General features: G+C 32.7%; 1 protein-coding gene across 1 annotated transcript in view; it reads left to right on the top strand.

Annotated features, from left to right (window-relative positions):
- The window catches only part of RRP15 (ribosomal RNA processing 15 homolog), a 48,852-nt gene that overhangs the window by 29,284 nt on the left and 6,319 nt on the right, over window positions 1–13,249 (top strand). The gene's annotated exons all lie outside the window — the stretch shown is intronic.

The raw sequence follows: 13,249 nt of genomic DNA, 5'->3' as shown, positions 1-13,249 counted from the left end.
AAGAGTTATAAGGTTTTATTCATTACCTTAATATCACAAACTAGATTCTCTAAGTTTGTTGAACTAAAGTCATAATATATATAATTTTGATTATTATAAAAATATTTAATCCTCAGTAGTTTGCTTTAAGTTATATGAAATGAATGCTTCAGATACATGTTCCTATCTTAGATATTAAACTTTAAAAAAAATACATTTTAAATACATATTTGCATTTATATTCTGACTTTGATGTGCTTGGTAGTAGTGCAACAATTCTTTTGTCATTAATCCACTGTTGTAGCTAAATGCTTTCTAATGCCAAAGAGAAGTATTTTAATCAGTCAGGACACTGTCATGTGTTTTTTGTTTATGTTTTGATGAAGCTTGCTGAAAAACTCTGTGGCACAAAGAACATTTAGAAATTTCATGCAAGCATACTGTTGAAGTGTTTTTAAAGTTCTTTGATTAAATTACCATTTGGCTTAATTTTGACATGCATTTCTCAACTTTTAAAGTGTGTCAATCTTTTTAATTTTGAAAAGAACAAACTTGTATGTTTATGTACTAAAGGTGCCCACTAGTACTGTTATTGTAGCGTGACTGTCAACAGTAATTATAAACCTCACATTTGGGAATTTGTGCTTTTCATTAACCAAAATGACAACATGTTGAAGATTTGCCAGTGATATTTTTATTGAAAGACGTTAAAAAACAAATTTGGGAGTTGTAAAGAAAGGAGAGAGCAAGGAGAAGAGATTTCTAAGTGTTTGGCTTCTTTCCCTTATTTCAGAATAATTTAAAAGAAACTTATTTCTGCTTTGATATTCAGTTTTTTAAAAAAATAATATATGAAATAGAAATTTCCCTCCTGCTGATATTTTGAATTATATTATACCATGAACCTTTGAACTTAGTTCCCATTATACCTACACCATACTTTCTCCAAGTTATCACAAGTATGGCATGGTATGATATGGTTTGGTTTGGTTTGATTTGATATAAAGGGTCAGGGCAAGGTTGAAATGAAGGAATATTGATCTTGTACTAAGTGGGTCATTTGTTTGCAGTTTCTTTCTCATTTCTTCCTCAAATATTTTAATTTTTATTTAATATTTATAATGTAGAAGTTTTACTTATGTTTTCTGTATCATTTTAGAAGTAGGATGATACTTTTATGATGATATCACAGTATTCATTTAAAAAGTTAATTTCCTTATCAACAAATCTTTATACCAATCCAGTCTTTGGCATTTATCCCTCTCTAACTTCATCCACTCCCACTGCCCCCATTTAAAAAAAAGTTAAGTAAAGTCATGAGAAGAATGAGCTTCAGAAGCTGATATGGTTTAGAAGAGGAGGATCGTTCAGCATCATAGAATTGTAGGATCATAAATTTAAAACTGGAAGGAATTTGAAAGGTGATAGGTTCCAACTCTCATTTTATAGAAAAGGAAGCTGAAGCTCAGACATTAAATGATTTGGCCAAGGACATAAAGTTATTAAGTAGCCAAGATGGAATTTGAATTCATGTCTACATGACATCAAATCTAGTAATCTAGCATCACATTGATAAATGACCTCAGTTGAAGTTAATATATCGAGAACTTGTCCTAAGCAAAACTGACCTGATTTTTCCGGCAACTCTCAGAGACTATTTAGCAATGGAAACATTAAATTGTAGGGATTTTCCAGGGATGAGAATATAGCTCATGAACCTGGCAGTATGTGTAAAAGAGGAGTTGAGGGAGGAAAGGGGAATGTCAAGGTCAAAGAACTTTAGGGTAGTAAGTAGTGAATGTTTGAATGATTTACCAGATTATCTGAGGTCAAAAATGGTGATATAAGCAAATGAAGCTTTTTGAGAATAGGAAAGTGGATTGGGAAAAGAGAAATTGAACATAGTATTGAAAGGTAAACAGTAGGAGGTTGTAATCAGGGAGTAGAATTAGGGATCAAAAACTATAGATCAGATGAATGCAACTTTTACAAATAAAAGAATACATAAATATAAGGAAATGGGTCTTTAACTCTGGTCCAGGAAAGAGAATGACCCACCATTATGGGTCTTCCCTGGAGCCTTCTCTTTCCTGTATTGTATTTAACTTTGTGAATCTCAATAATGCTTGGTTCACCATGCCACTGAGACCATAATAATACCTGAATCCTTTCCTCTTCCTGCTGCCATTATTTATAAAGAAATATGGTGAACTGCTATTGTTGCTTTATGATATGCAAAACACTTTCCTTAAAGTAACCATATGTATATATAGTGAAAGTATGATTCTCCCCATTTTATAGATAAGCTACCTAAGGCTCACAGAGATTAAGTGAAATTAGCTTTTAAAGGCTGGGTCACCCAGTTCCTGTACTCTTTGCATTATATTGTAGAATCTGTTCTGAATAGGGATAGATAAAAGATGATAATAAACCATTTCTGAATTTTCTGAAGTTTGTTCCTGGACAATAGCTAATGTGATATAATTATTATAATTGTATATGATAAAAACTATAATTACTCAGGCAGCTTTTATATTAAATTTATTTGTGGTGTGGAAAAGTTCTGTGCCTATTTCAATGAGGGGGAATACTTTGAAATATGTTGCTCATCATACAGGTTAACTTTCTTGCAGTCCTGGTCAGAATACTCCTTTGTGAAATATCCAGAAGTATGTTACCTGGATAATATTGGAGTAGAAAAACTGGTTTTCTCACCTGTGGCAGTCCTCTTGATTGGTTAGTATAAAAACCCCTCATAAGAGTTACAGTTCATTCCTTTCTTTTGTTTCCTTTGGCTGCCTACATTCCATGGAGCACCAGGCAGGAAGATTGCTGCTCACACTGCTTGGATAAGCCAGGGATCACTAAAGAGCCTTGATATTCATTGCACTGCCAAGCAAGAATGTCACCATCTATTCTACTGCCCCAAACCTCTAAGGAATCTCATCTAAGTTTCTGTGGTACTTAAAGGATCCCTGGGCATTGCCATCTGTCCCATCCTTAGGATTTTTGGATCTTTCCATCCACCCATTTGAACTCTATCATGTGTTGTCTTCTCTGAGAACAAGGGCTGTCATGTGTTTCCTTCTATCATCAGCATTTAGCAGAGTGCTGGGCACATAAAAGTGTTTAATGAATGTTTTGATATTTACTTATTAACTTGTATCAGTTCTTATGAGTCATTTTATACTTCTCTATAGTTATTGTTATAAGTTTCTTAAAACATATATTGTAATACATTTATTACCACATTTAGTACTGAAGTGGGTTGGGTCCATTTAAGAAACTGTATTTCCTATTGATCTGTGATTCCTTTCAGATTCCCAGCCCCTTCTGACTGAGGCATATCCTCCCCAGACAAGTTGCCTTTCCAGGATGCCAGAGCGTTTGATTCAATTACAAATCCCGGTCAAAAAGCATCTCTTTGAATTCCAATAGGAGATATGGGCTTTTTCCAGCCCCCATTCTGACTTGCTCGGGCTTCCCAGCTCCCACTAAGATACCCAATATAATAAGCTTCCATCAACTAAAGTCTTTACAGATGGACCTTGGCAGCTCCCTTTTCTGTCAGGATGTTCTGTCCACTGAGAACTGCATTCTCAATGCAAAACTCCATTTTCCATAGATCTTCCACTATAGTAATCAGCCTCTGGTTAAACTGATTTCTATCTAACAATACTTTAATTTTGCAACTAATATTCGGGAATGAGTGAATTCTTTCACTCCTAAAACCTGCAGCCAATTTAAAGGGCATTCTTAATAACTCTCTTATAGCTGCTAACCTCTAGACCACCAGGAATCTAGACCACTCAAAACAGCATCAGTACCACAGTTTTTTTAGCCATTCCAAGTTCTATGGGCATCACCTAACTACTTTTGTTTCCAGTACTTTGCTGCCCAAAAAAGTACTGCAATGTTTTGATGACTATAGGACCTTTCCCCCCTCTGTTATTCTTAGTATATATGTCTAACTTTGAAATCTTGGATTATGGGCTAAGAATATTTTAGTTGCTTTCTTTGTGTAATTCCACATTACCTTTCAAAATGTTTGGACCAATTTGTAGCTCCATCAATAGGTCATTATTGTGCCTTTCTTTCTACAACTTCCAACATATATTATTCCTGTCTTATCCTCTGCATGTTTTCTGGGTGTAAAGTAAAACCTCATAGTTGTGGTGATCTGCATTTCTCTTATTATTAGGGACTTTGAGCATTCTTTCATATTAATTTCATGTTAATAGTTGAGAACTTTTTTTCATATCCTTTGACTTGTTTATCTATGAGGGAAATGGCCAAGATTGATTTTGCTACTTATCACAGATATCTACTCTCCATGCATGTGTTCCTGGGCTTAGATCATATGTATTTGTATTATATATTTGTTTTTAATTTCTTCACTTTTACTTTATTGTCCATGCTGCGACAACAAACAGAAGAGTTTCTATTAAATATTGACTTGTTTCATTTGAAATCAGAGACTCTTTGCAAGTTTTTGGGTTCCAGATGGGAGTAATTACTTTGCCGGCAAGGTGCCAAAAGCTTTTTATTTCATAAAATTAACTTTTTATCAAGGTATTTCTTAATCTTCTTGAGACCAGGATAATATGTTCTGTGTGTGTGTGCGTGTGTGTGTGTGTGTGTGTGTGTGTGTGTTTCATACTACTGTATGAAGATTTTTCTTCAATATTATCATGAATTCATAACATTAGAAAGTTTTCTTTAGTGGCAGAAAAATAGAGTATTAACTTTTTTAAAGTAATATTTTATAAAAGTATACTGTTTTTTTAAAAGAAGTATCTGGTATGTTTTGTTACTCAGAAGCAGTTGGAAAAGGTACTAAGCTTATTATCAGAACAAGTTGTAGCTCCTAAATTGAGTCGTCCTTAAACCTCTTAATTCTGTTCTATAATATCTTCCTTTGTAATAATGGAATATTAATGTGTTATTTCCATGGAAATGTTTTGAGGATAAAAGTTTCTTGAAACTTAGAATTTTAGAGTAGAATATTAGTTTTGATGACGGTAACAAAAGATTGATTGATTGATTGATTTAGTATTTTTTTTTTTAACTTTTTATTGACAGAACCCATGCAGGGTAATTTTTTACAACATTATCCCTTGAACTCACTTCTGTTCCGATTTTTCCCCTCCCTCCCTCCAATCCTTCCCCCAGATGGCAAGCAGTCCTTTACATGTTAAATAGGTTGCAGTATATCCTAATACAGTATATGTGTGCAGAACCAAACAGTTCTCTTGTTGCACAGGGAGAATTGGATTCAGAAGGTATAAATAACCCAAGAAGAAAAACAAAAATGCAAGCAGTTTATATTTGTTTCCCAGTGTTCTTTCTTTGAGTGTAGCTGCTTCTAACAGAAGATTGATATGAACTTTTGTGAAAAGAGATGGTGGGTCAAGATTGTAATAAAAGTAATAATGAAAGTACTCTTTGAAAGAGTAGTAAATGTTCATTTGAGTATGGATTTTCCCTTTTAACTTTCAGATATTGGTAAGTTACTTATCAGGTAGAATAAATGTGATGTACATTGGAAAAAATTCCTTGATTTGGATTTAGAAAATTGGTTACTAATTGTGTAACTCTGGGCACATCACTTAATTTTATTGAGCCTTAGTTAAATGAGAGGATTGAACTAGATAGTTCCAAGGGTCCTTTCAAACTTTAAATCTTTGATCCAATGATTGATCATGACTAAAGAATATTTACTTCATTTTCTCATGCATAAAATTGCAAGCAAGTTATTACATAGAAAATAATTTGTGTTGTTTGTGTCTATATTTAAATTGCCAACAGGCTAATCTTCAAGAAAAAGTCTTAGTAGGTTTTTATTTTGTTTCATTTGATATTCATCTATAAATAAACACTGTGTTTTGGGGTATTTGGATACAGTGGAGTATGTGGAATACCATTCATCTATTGAGACAAGCCAAAAGGTTTATATACAAGATTTAAACATCACAAAAGTTGATGGGTATGGACTAGAATTTTTAAATTTAAAACTTTTGGGAACAAGAAACTAGAGTTAAAATAAATAGGCAGTCAGAGAGACACTGAAATTACCCCCAGTCTTAAAATATCAGTTTGACTTTGAACTTAAAATCATTAATGGCATTAAAATCATTAAAAAAAATGGTTTATTATATTAATCTTGGCATGTCTTTTCCACTTTTTTGTTTGTTGCCCTCCTGATATCATCCTTAAATATTCTTGGGGTTATCTAGGCCTAATTTGGCTCCTGATTACAGTCAGAGTTTGAAGGGACTTCATAAATTATTTGGAGTTGGGATTGATTGAGGCTAACAAGTGAAGAATAGCTTATATGTTTGTTTGTTTCTTAAAAGATTTATTTTATTTAAAAATGTAAAAATTATTCCTGGCAGGCCACATTTGGCCACATTAGGCCATTGGTCTACTACATATAGTTTGATGATCCTCTGATCAAGATCAGTGAATGTCTTAAACACAATTCTAGCTATAGCATCTCTGGCAAGTAGCTGTTGAGCCTCCTGAAGAAGCCCATTCTCCTCTTACCATCACTTCTTGCAATGAGTTGCATACTTGCCCATGATATTTTATAAATGAATTTATATCCAAAACCATTGTTGATCTTGACTGACAAATTTGTCTGTTAAGACTAAGTGTTTTTTAGGCTTTTGACCTCTTTTGCGATTATTTCTTTGTTTCATTTAAACTTCTTAGGAAATAGTAATAGTTTATGATTCTTATCTACCTTTTCCATTGTACTTGAATATGTAACCACAAAATATTAAAGAGCTAAAAAAATTATTACAGCATATTAAAATTACTTAATATGTGTTATTAATAATAGTAAACATAGATATCTATATGTGTATGTGTAATACATATACATGTATGTATGTGCATATCTACATATAATTTTTTTACTTAAAATATTCTTTACAGTATTATGGTATTTTGAGTAACCAGTGTTCCCATCAGTCAGCTTGCTTGATTCCTCTTTACCTGTTGAGAAACTCAAGCTGAAATCATCAAATAATGAAAAAGTATCTTATTATTTCTTCTCAGAACTAGTCACTTACTATAGGTTTCCCTTCAGTAAATTCAGGATTCCCCCCCCCCCCCACCTCAAAATCTGGCCTCAAACACTTAATACTTCCTAGCTATGTGACCCTGGGCAAGTCTCTTAACCACTGAAGTTTCCTGAGAACATCATTGTCATGTTGCATACAGTATCAGTTCATTTTAAGCATACTCCTACCTTAACACTATGAAAAACTGTATAAACATTCCCCAGGCCATCTAGTAGTTAGGGCTTTTGCTTGGCTTTGTTTAGCATTCACCCAATCTTCCTTTTGCCTAGGACTTCCCTATCTCCTGTTCCATCTAACTCTGAACTTGTCTACTGAGACTTTGATCTACTTATTTCATTCCTATTCCTTCACAGATACACTTGTCTTCTTAAGGTTGCCCTAATTTCTGAGTTCATTTTAGTCCTTTTGGGTCTTTCTGTTTTCATTTCAGTGAAGTTTTTGTTATCCTCCATTACCTTGGTTATACTTTCTGCTGATATTTAGGTACTTGAACAATATTTCTTTCCACTTACACTAAATATGTTTTCTCCTTATAAAATTGTTTCTGTGTATTAGCTGTCTCCTATAATGCTTTATCTAAGCATCTTTCTTTTTCTCAACCTAATTAACCACAGTTTGACATGGCTGTGTGTTAGATTCTTATACTTCTGAGAGTATTTGGCTTCATCTAGATTCCTTTAGAACAGGAGTCCACAAACTATGGCCCGCGGGCCAGATGCAGCAGCTGAGAACGATTATCCCCCTCGCCCAGGGCTATGAAGTTTCTTTATTTAAAGGCCCACAAAACAAAGTTTTTGTTTTTACTATAGTCGGACCCTCCAACAGTCTGAAGGACAGTGAACTGGCTCCCTATTTAAAAAGTTTGAGGACCCCTGCTTTAGAATCTAAGTCAGCCAAAACTTAGGATATTTATTACATTACACTTAAATATGTCTTTTCTGATGATACAGGATGGAGGAGATATGGCCTGTTACTGATCTGTCATGCTAAATTAAGTAACACACACACACACACCCACACACACACACCCACACCCACACCCACACACACACCCACATACACCCACCCCTCTGGATAGTTTCTTAGTATAAACAAAATTGATTAACTGGGAGGTGCTGTTCCCAACTACCTATGCATATGACCATAAGATTAATTAGTGCTTTCTTCATAACTCAGGGAGCTTAGCTGTCCTATTGCTGTCACCATAATACTGATGAAAAAAAAAAAAAGAATCATATAAGTTGTTTTCATAGTAGCTTATGATTCTGGGCTAATAACAGCATTAGTGAAGTGCTTCAAATGCTTTAAAAAACCACTTTGTAACAACTTTTTGAAGTTGGTAATAGAAACATTTTCATTTTTCCATAAAAGGCTCAGAGAATGTTATTTACTTACTGTCAAATAGGAACTATGAGAACAAAAATTCAAACCTTAATCTCTTAATTACAATTCAAGCACTCTTTCTTCTCCCTAATTAGTAAGTAATTGTCAAAACTTAAATGAAAAAATCAGATGTGTCCCTGAGGCCAACAGAGGCCAACTATTATTTGTCCTATAGCATATTGACTTTGAACATCATTTTTAAATAAAATTAGAAGGAAAGGGAAATGAAATTGCCCTGAGGCATAGGTAAAAAAACTTAGTGATTCTGAAAATTTTTATGCAGTGGAGGAAAATGATTTTGGACCCTTCTTTTGGATGGCCTCAACTTCAATGAACAGGGTAGTCAATGAATAGTATCCTCTAGTCTGGGAGATAGTTGAAATGTGCCCCATTCTGAATAGGGGCAAGGAAGGAGGAGAAGTTGCCAAGAAGCAAGATTTGTCTATCATTAATTACTAAGTCTTATCTTTCATTGAGACATAACACAAAAAGAGCTGTCTCAAAAGGTTTTTCCCATTTATGAGAGATCTTTTAAAGGACATTTGATGACTACTTATTAGCGATGTTGAAGATGAGATTCTTTTCAACTAACATGTCCTAGGTATTCTCTGAATTGTCTTCTGATTTTTGTTTCTGTGTCCAAATAGCATTAATGAACCTTTTTAATGTTCGATGAATCCAGTTAACTCTAGTAGAAGAAATCTTTAAGAAAATATTTTGTGTGTGTGTGTGTTTCTATTTAAATTTATATCTTTAACAAATAAGGATTTGTAGTTACTGGGTTTTGGTAAAAGAGCATGCGGTGATGCTTTTATTGCATCTTTTTTAGGTCTCAATTTTTCTTATAATTACATGTGTACACATTGTATCCTCTTACTAAAATGTAAGCTTGAAATTAAGGTTATTTTTATTTTTGTATTTCCAGTGCCTTGCATGTTACTTTACATGTATTACACAGTAAGTATTTAATAAATTGAATAAGAGAAGAGATATTTAATAATTGCTTATTGTGTGGCAAACATGATGTTAAACACTGGGGATACAAATTAAAAAAAAATAAATGAAACAATTTAGCTGTAGGATAGAAGGAAAGGCCCAAACAGCAAGTCAAATGACTGTTGTAGTGTTAAATCTTTGTAGACTTCCATTCACTGAAAGGTTTGAAATTGGTGATTTCCAGTTTTTCTAGGTGGCATCAACTAGGAATATTAAGGGAGAGGCAGAGAGAAGACAAGGGAAAAGAAGGCTATCTCTGAGGGTAGTTTTTCCTTCCTAGCTGCTCTTACCTATCATTGGATAAAATAGCCACTCCAAGGAGGCTGATGGGGAAGTGCATTACCAGTATAACGTCAGATTTAAGATTTATAAGGTATTTATGACATTTAAAGTTTTATTTGGCAATATACTTAACCTGTCTCAGTGTCTATTTCATTTGACTTTGGAAAGGCATCTTGATCACTTTAACTTATATATACTCATTCTTATTAAGAAAATATCTCATCAGGTATAGGTTAAAGTGATGTCCTTTGAATGTGGAAAGCTGGGCTTTCTTCTTAGGATCCACTCAATGATAACCTGAACTTTGAACCTTTGAACAAGAGAAAGAAAGGGCAACAATAGAAATTAGTTTTTTTTTTTTCCTTTTAAACATAATGTTAAGAGATGAGTGTCACAGGGTTTTTTAGAACTGGAAGGGGCTTCTTGTCCAACTTCCTCTCCTTGCAGATGCAGAAGCCAAGCCCTCAGAGAGGCAGTGAGTAAGATACAATAGCATGACCATGACTATAATTTTGATCTCCTAATTTGTAGTCCTGTGTTATTTCTATTTCATCATCTTGAATCTGTCTATACTTCTGTTGTTAAGATAATGCTAAAATTAATATAACTTAGAGGTGTGTTTCTCATCTGGTCTGCCCTGTGTTGCCTTCCCACCCCCTAGTATCATCTATTGAAGTCTTTGGTAGCTTTCTTGGTACCTTAGTCAATTTAAAAATAGAATCTGGGGAGTTATACAAACAGTAAACGAAAAATGAAGCCAAAATAGGCTTATTTCCCAGAAAGCCATCTAAGTGCAACAGGAGGGCAAAAATTAAAAGTAGATAGAGGGGAGAAAAGGGCAGGAGAAAAAGATCTAAGATAACTGAAAAACCATCACAAAGAAGTCTTTGATTTTGTTAGATCTGCAATAAGGATAAGATCTGCTTGTGGTATCACAGAAACAAGAAAAATCCCCTCATAATAATTACCACATAATTCAAATCTGTATCCCCTACATATTTTAAAGTAAAGGAATTTTGTACTATGTTGCTCATATTCATTGATGTTCATATTCTTGAATATAAGTGTTGTTCATCCTATTTTTTTTATGAGTATGTGGAATAAAGGGGGTACCATTCCCTCAAGGGAAGTTTTAAAAGCAGGCTCCAAATTCTGATGCCAAATTTGACAGTAGCTGTAAAGGACTTAGTAAAATCTTATAACGGGAATTAAAGCTGATTTAGCAAGTATTAAGGCCAGTTTTTTTTTTTATTTTTAATGTAGATCAAACCAGATTATACATTAAAAAATGAAAAACATGAGCATTTTTTGTGGAGTGAAAACGTAATGAAATTAACTCATGATAATTGCTAAATATAGAAAATCATTTATTGTTTCTTGTCCAATATTTAGTTTTATTTCTCCATTCATAGTAATGAATTTCTTGTTTTATAAAAGATGAATAAATTAAGCCCAAATTTGTGTTTTCAATTTAATTTGTCAATCTATGTGTATGAACAAAAAACTTTTGTACTGTGAAATAGAATATTATTTTGGGTGTCATTGATGAATATTTTTACAAAGAAGGGTAAGCTTCATCTTTTCAATAGATATAAATTGCTTGTATTATTCTAATCAAATATTTTCATAAAGCCACGGCTAGTAGAAAGGGTATTATTTTGTGGTCTTTTAGCATCTGACTTTCATTTAAGTTCTGCTTGGGTTTGCTTTTCAGTTGGTGTTACAGCAGAATTATATCAGTTGCTTGAGGTCACTGACAATCCATGTAGTGTTTTTGTTGTTTGTTTATTTGTTTATTTTTTAAGCAAAACTCAAGTTTACTTCATTGTGCCTACTAAATTTTCACTATACCCTTCTATACTTAGTTGTTAGGACAATTTTACATCTGATGGAAACAAAGACCATTGTGATCTAAAGTTTTAATATGTCATTTTTCTTAGAATTACTAGATTGAGTAACTATCATATAATAATTATCTTGATTTTTTTTAGGTCCTACCTCTAACTTTAAGATTTTATGATTTTCAGTGTTAGAATCAATATCTTGAGTCTATCTTTTCCCTTAAAAATGAAAAGGAGGGATAAAAGAAATTTTCACCAAATTGTAAACTATTAAATGATAAAGTACAAAGATCTTTTTATGATTTTATTATTTCAGTCTTTATGAACATTTTGTGGTATAAGATATGACATTAACTATCCAACATCTATTAGGGGAGGAAGTATCCTTTTCACTTACGTAGTTCTCTTTTTGTTGATTATCTTTTCCCAAAAAACCCCTTAATTTTGGGGTGAGGAAGGGATTCTATTCTGGAAATTTTACTATGAGTCAAATTCATTTTTTTCTGATGGAAATTGATATAATTTGCATTATTGCATTCCTGATCAAATGACTAAGCTGATCAATTTTTTATTGAAATAACCTTTAGACATCAGGTTAAATTAAATGTCTATCTAGTATAAGCTCTCTAAATATATATGTATACACACATATACACACAATTTAATCAAGTTACAGTAACTTACAATAATAGAATATACAACATAAAATTTTTTACTTTTTTTATCTTCCCCATATTTTTTGTTCTTTCTGTTTTTATTATGTAAACACCAAATGAAATGGACATTTATATGTACTTTGTAGAACACAAATGTAGAAGTGTACATCAAACTTGAAAAATATAAAATTTGCAAGTTGACTTCTTTTTTATAAAAAGATCAACATATAATTTTCTTAGCTAATTTGCTTTTCATGGCTTCTTTCTGACTTTTCTTTTTTCAATATTAAAAATGATCTTTCAGTGGCCCTCATTTTGGGGGAGGGGGAATTTATGGAATTCTACCTTATCCCCTTTTTTTTCACATTCTCTATTTCTCCCTACCATCCAAATCATAAAAAGAAAAACAACTTTTAAAAAATATATATGACTGAGTAAAAACAAATTTCCACATCGTCTGGGTCCAAAAATATGTCACATTTTGCTTCTTGAGTTTATTACTTTTTTATCATAAAGCAAGTAGCAAGCTTCATCCATTTTTTCCAATCTTATTTGATCATAGCATTGACCAGAGTTCTTAAGTCTTTCAGAGTTGTTTTTCTTTATAATGGTGTTAGTGTTTAAATTGTTCTTGATTCTAGTCACTTCATTTTGTATCAGTTCACACAGGTCCTTCTAAGTTTTTCTGAAACTGTTGATTTCATCCTTTCTTATTGTATAATAGAATTTCATTAATTGGTGGCTTCTGCCTTAGTTTACAGTTTTTTTTTCCTACCATAAAAATGTTCTATAAATATTTTTTGCATGTATGGATTCTTTCTTTTATTGCTTTGGAATAGAGGCCTAATATTTAAAAGATTTGGGAACATAGTTTTGAATTGTTTTCTTTTTTAATTTATTTTTTAAAAAATGAATTTTTTTTTGAATGCATAAGTTGATTCAAAGCTCCACCAATAGTTCATTATTGGGCTTATTTCCCTGCTGTCTCTCCAAAAATTGCCAATTTTTTTTTTTTGGGGGGGTC

Source organism: Antechinus flavipes, chromosome 4, assembly GCF_016432865.1.
Source record: "Antechinus flavipes isolate AdamAnt ecotype Samford, QLD, Australia chromosome 4, AdamAnt_v2, whole genome shotgun sequence".
Classification (NCBI taxonomy): domain Eukaryota; kingdom Metazoa; phylum Chordata; class Mammalia; order Dasyuromorphia; family Dasyuridae; genus Antechinus; species Antechinus flavipes.
The sequence above is the reverse complement of the archived record's forward strand: the minus strand, read 5'-3'. Positions and strand labels throughout refer to the sequence as shown.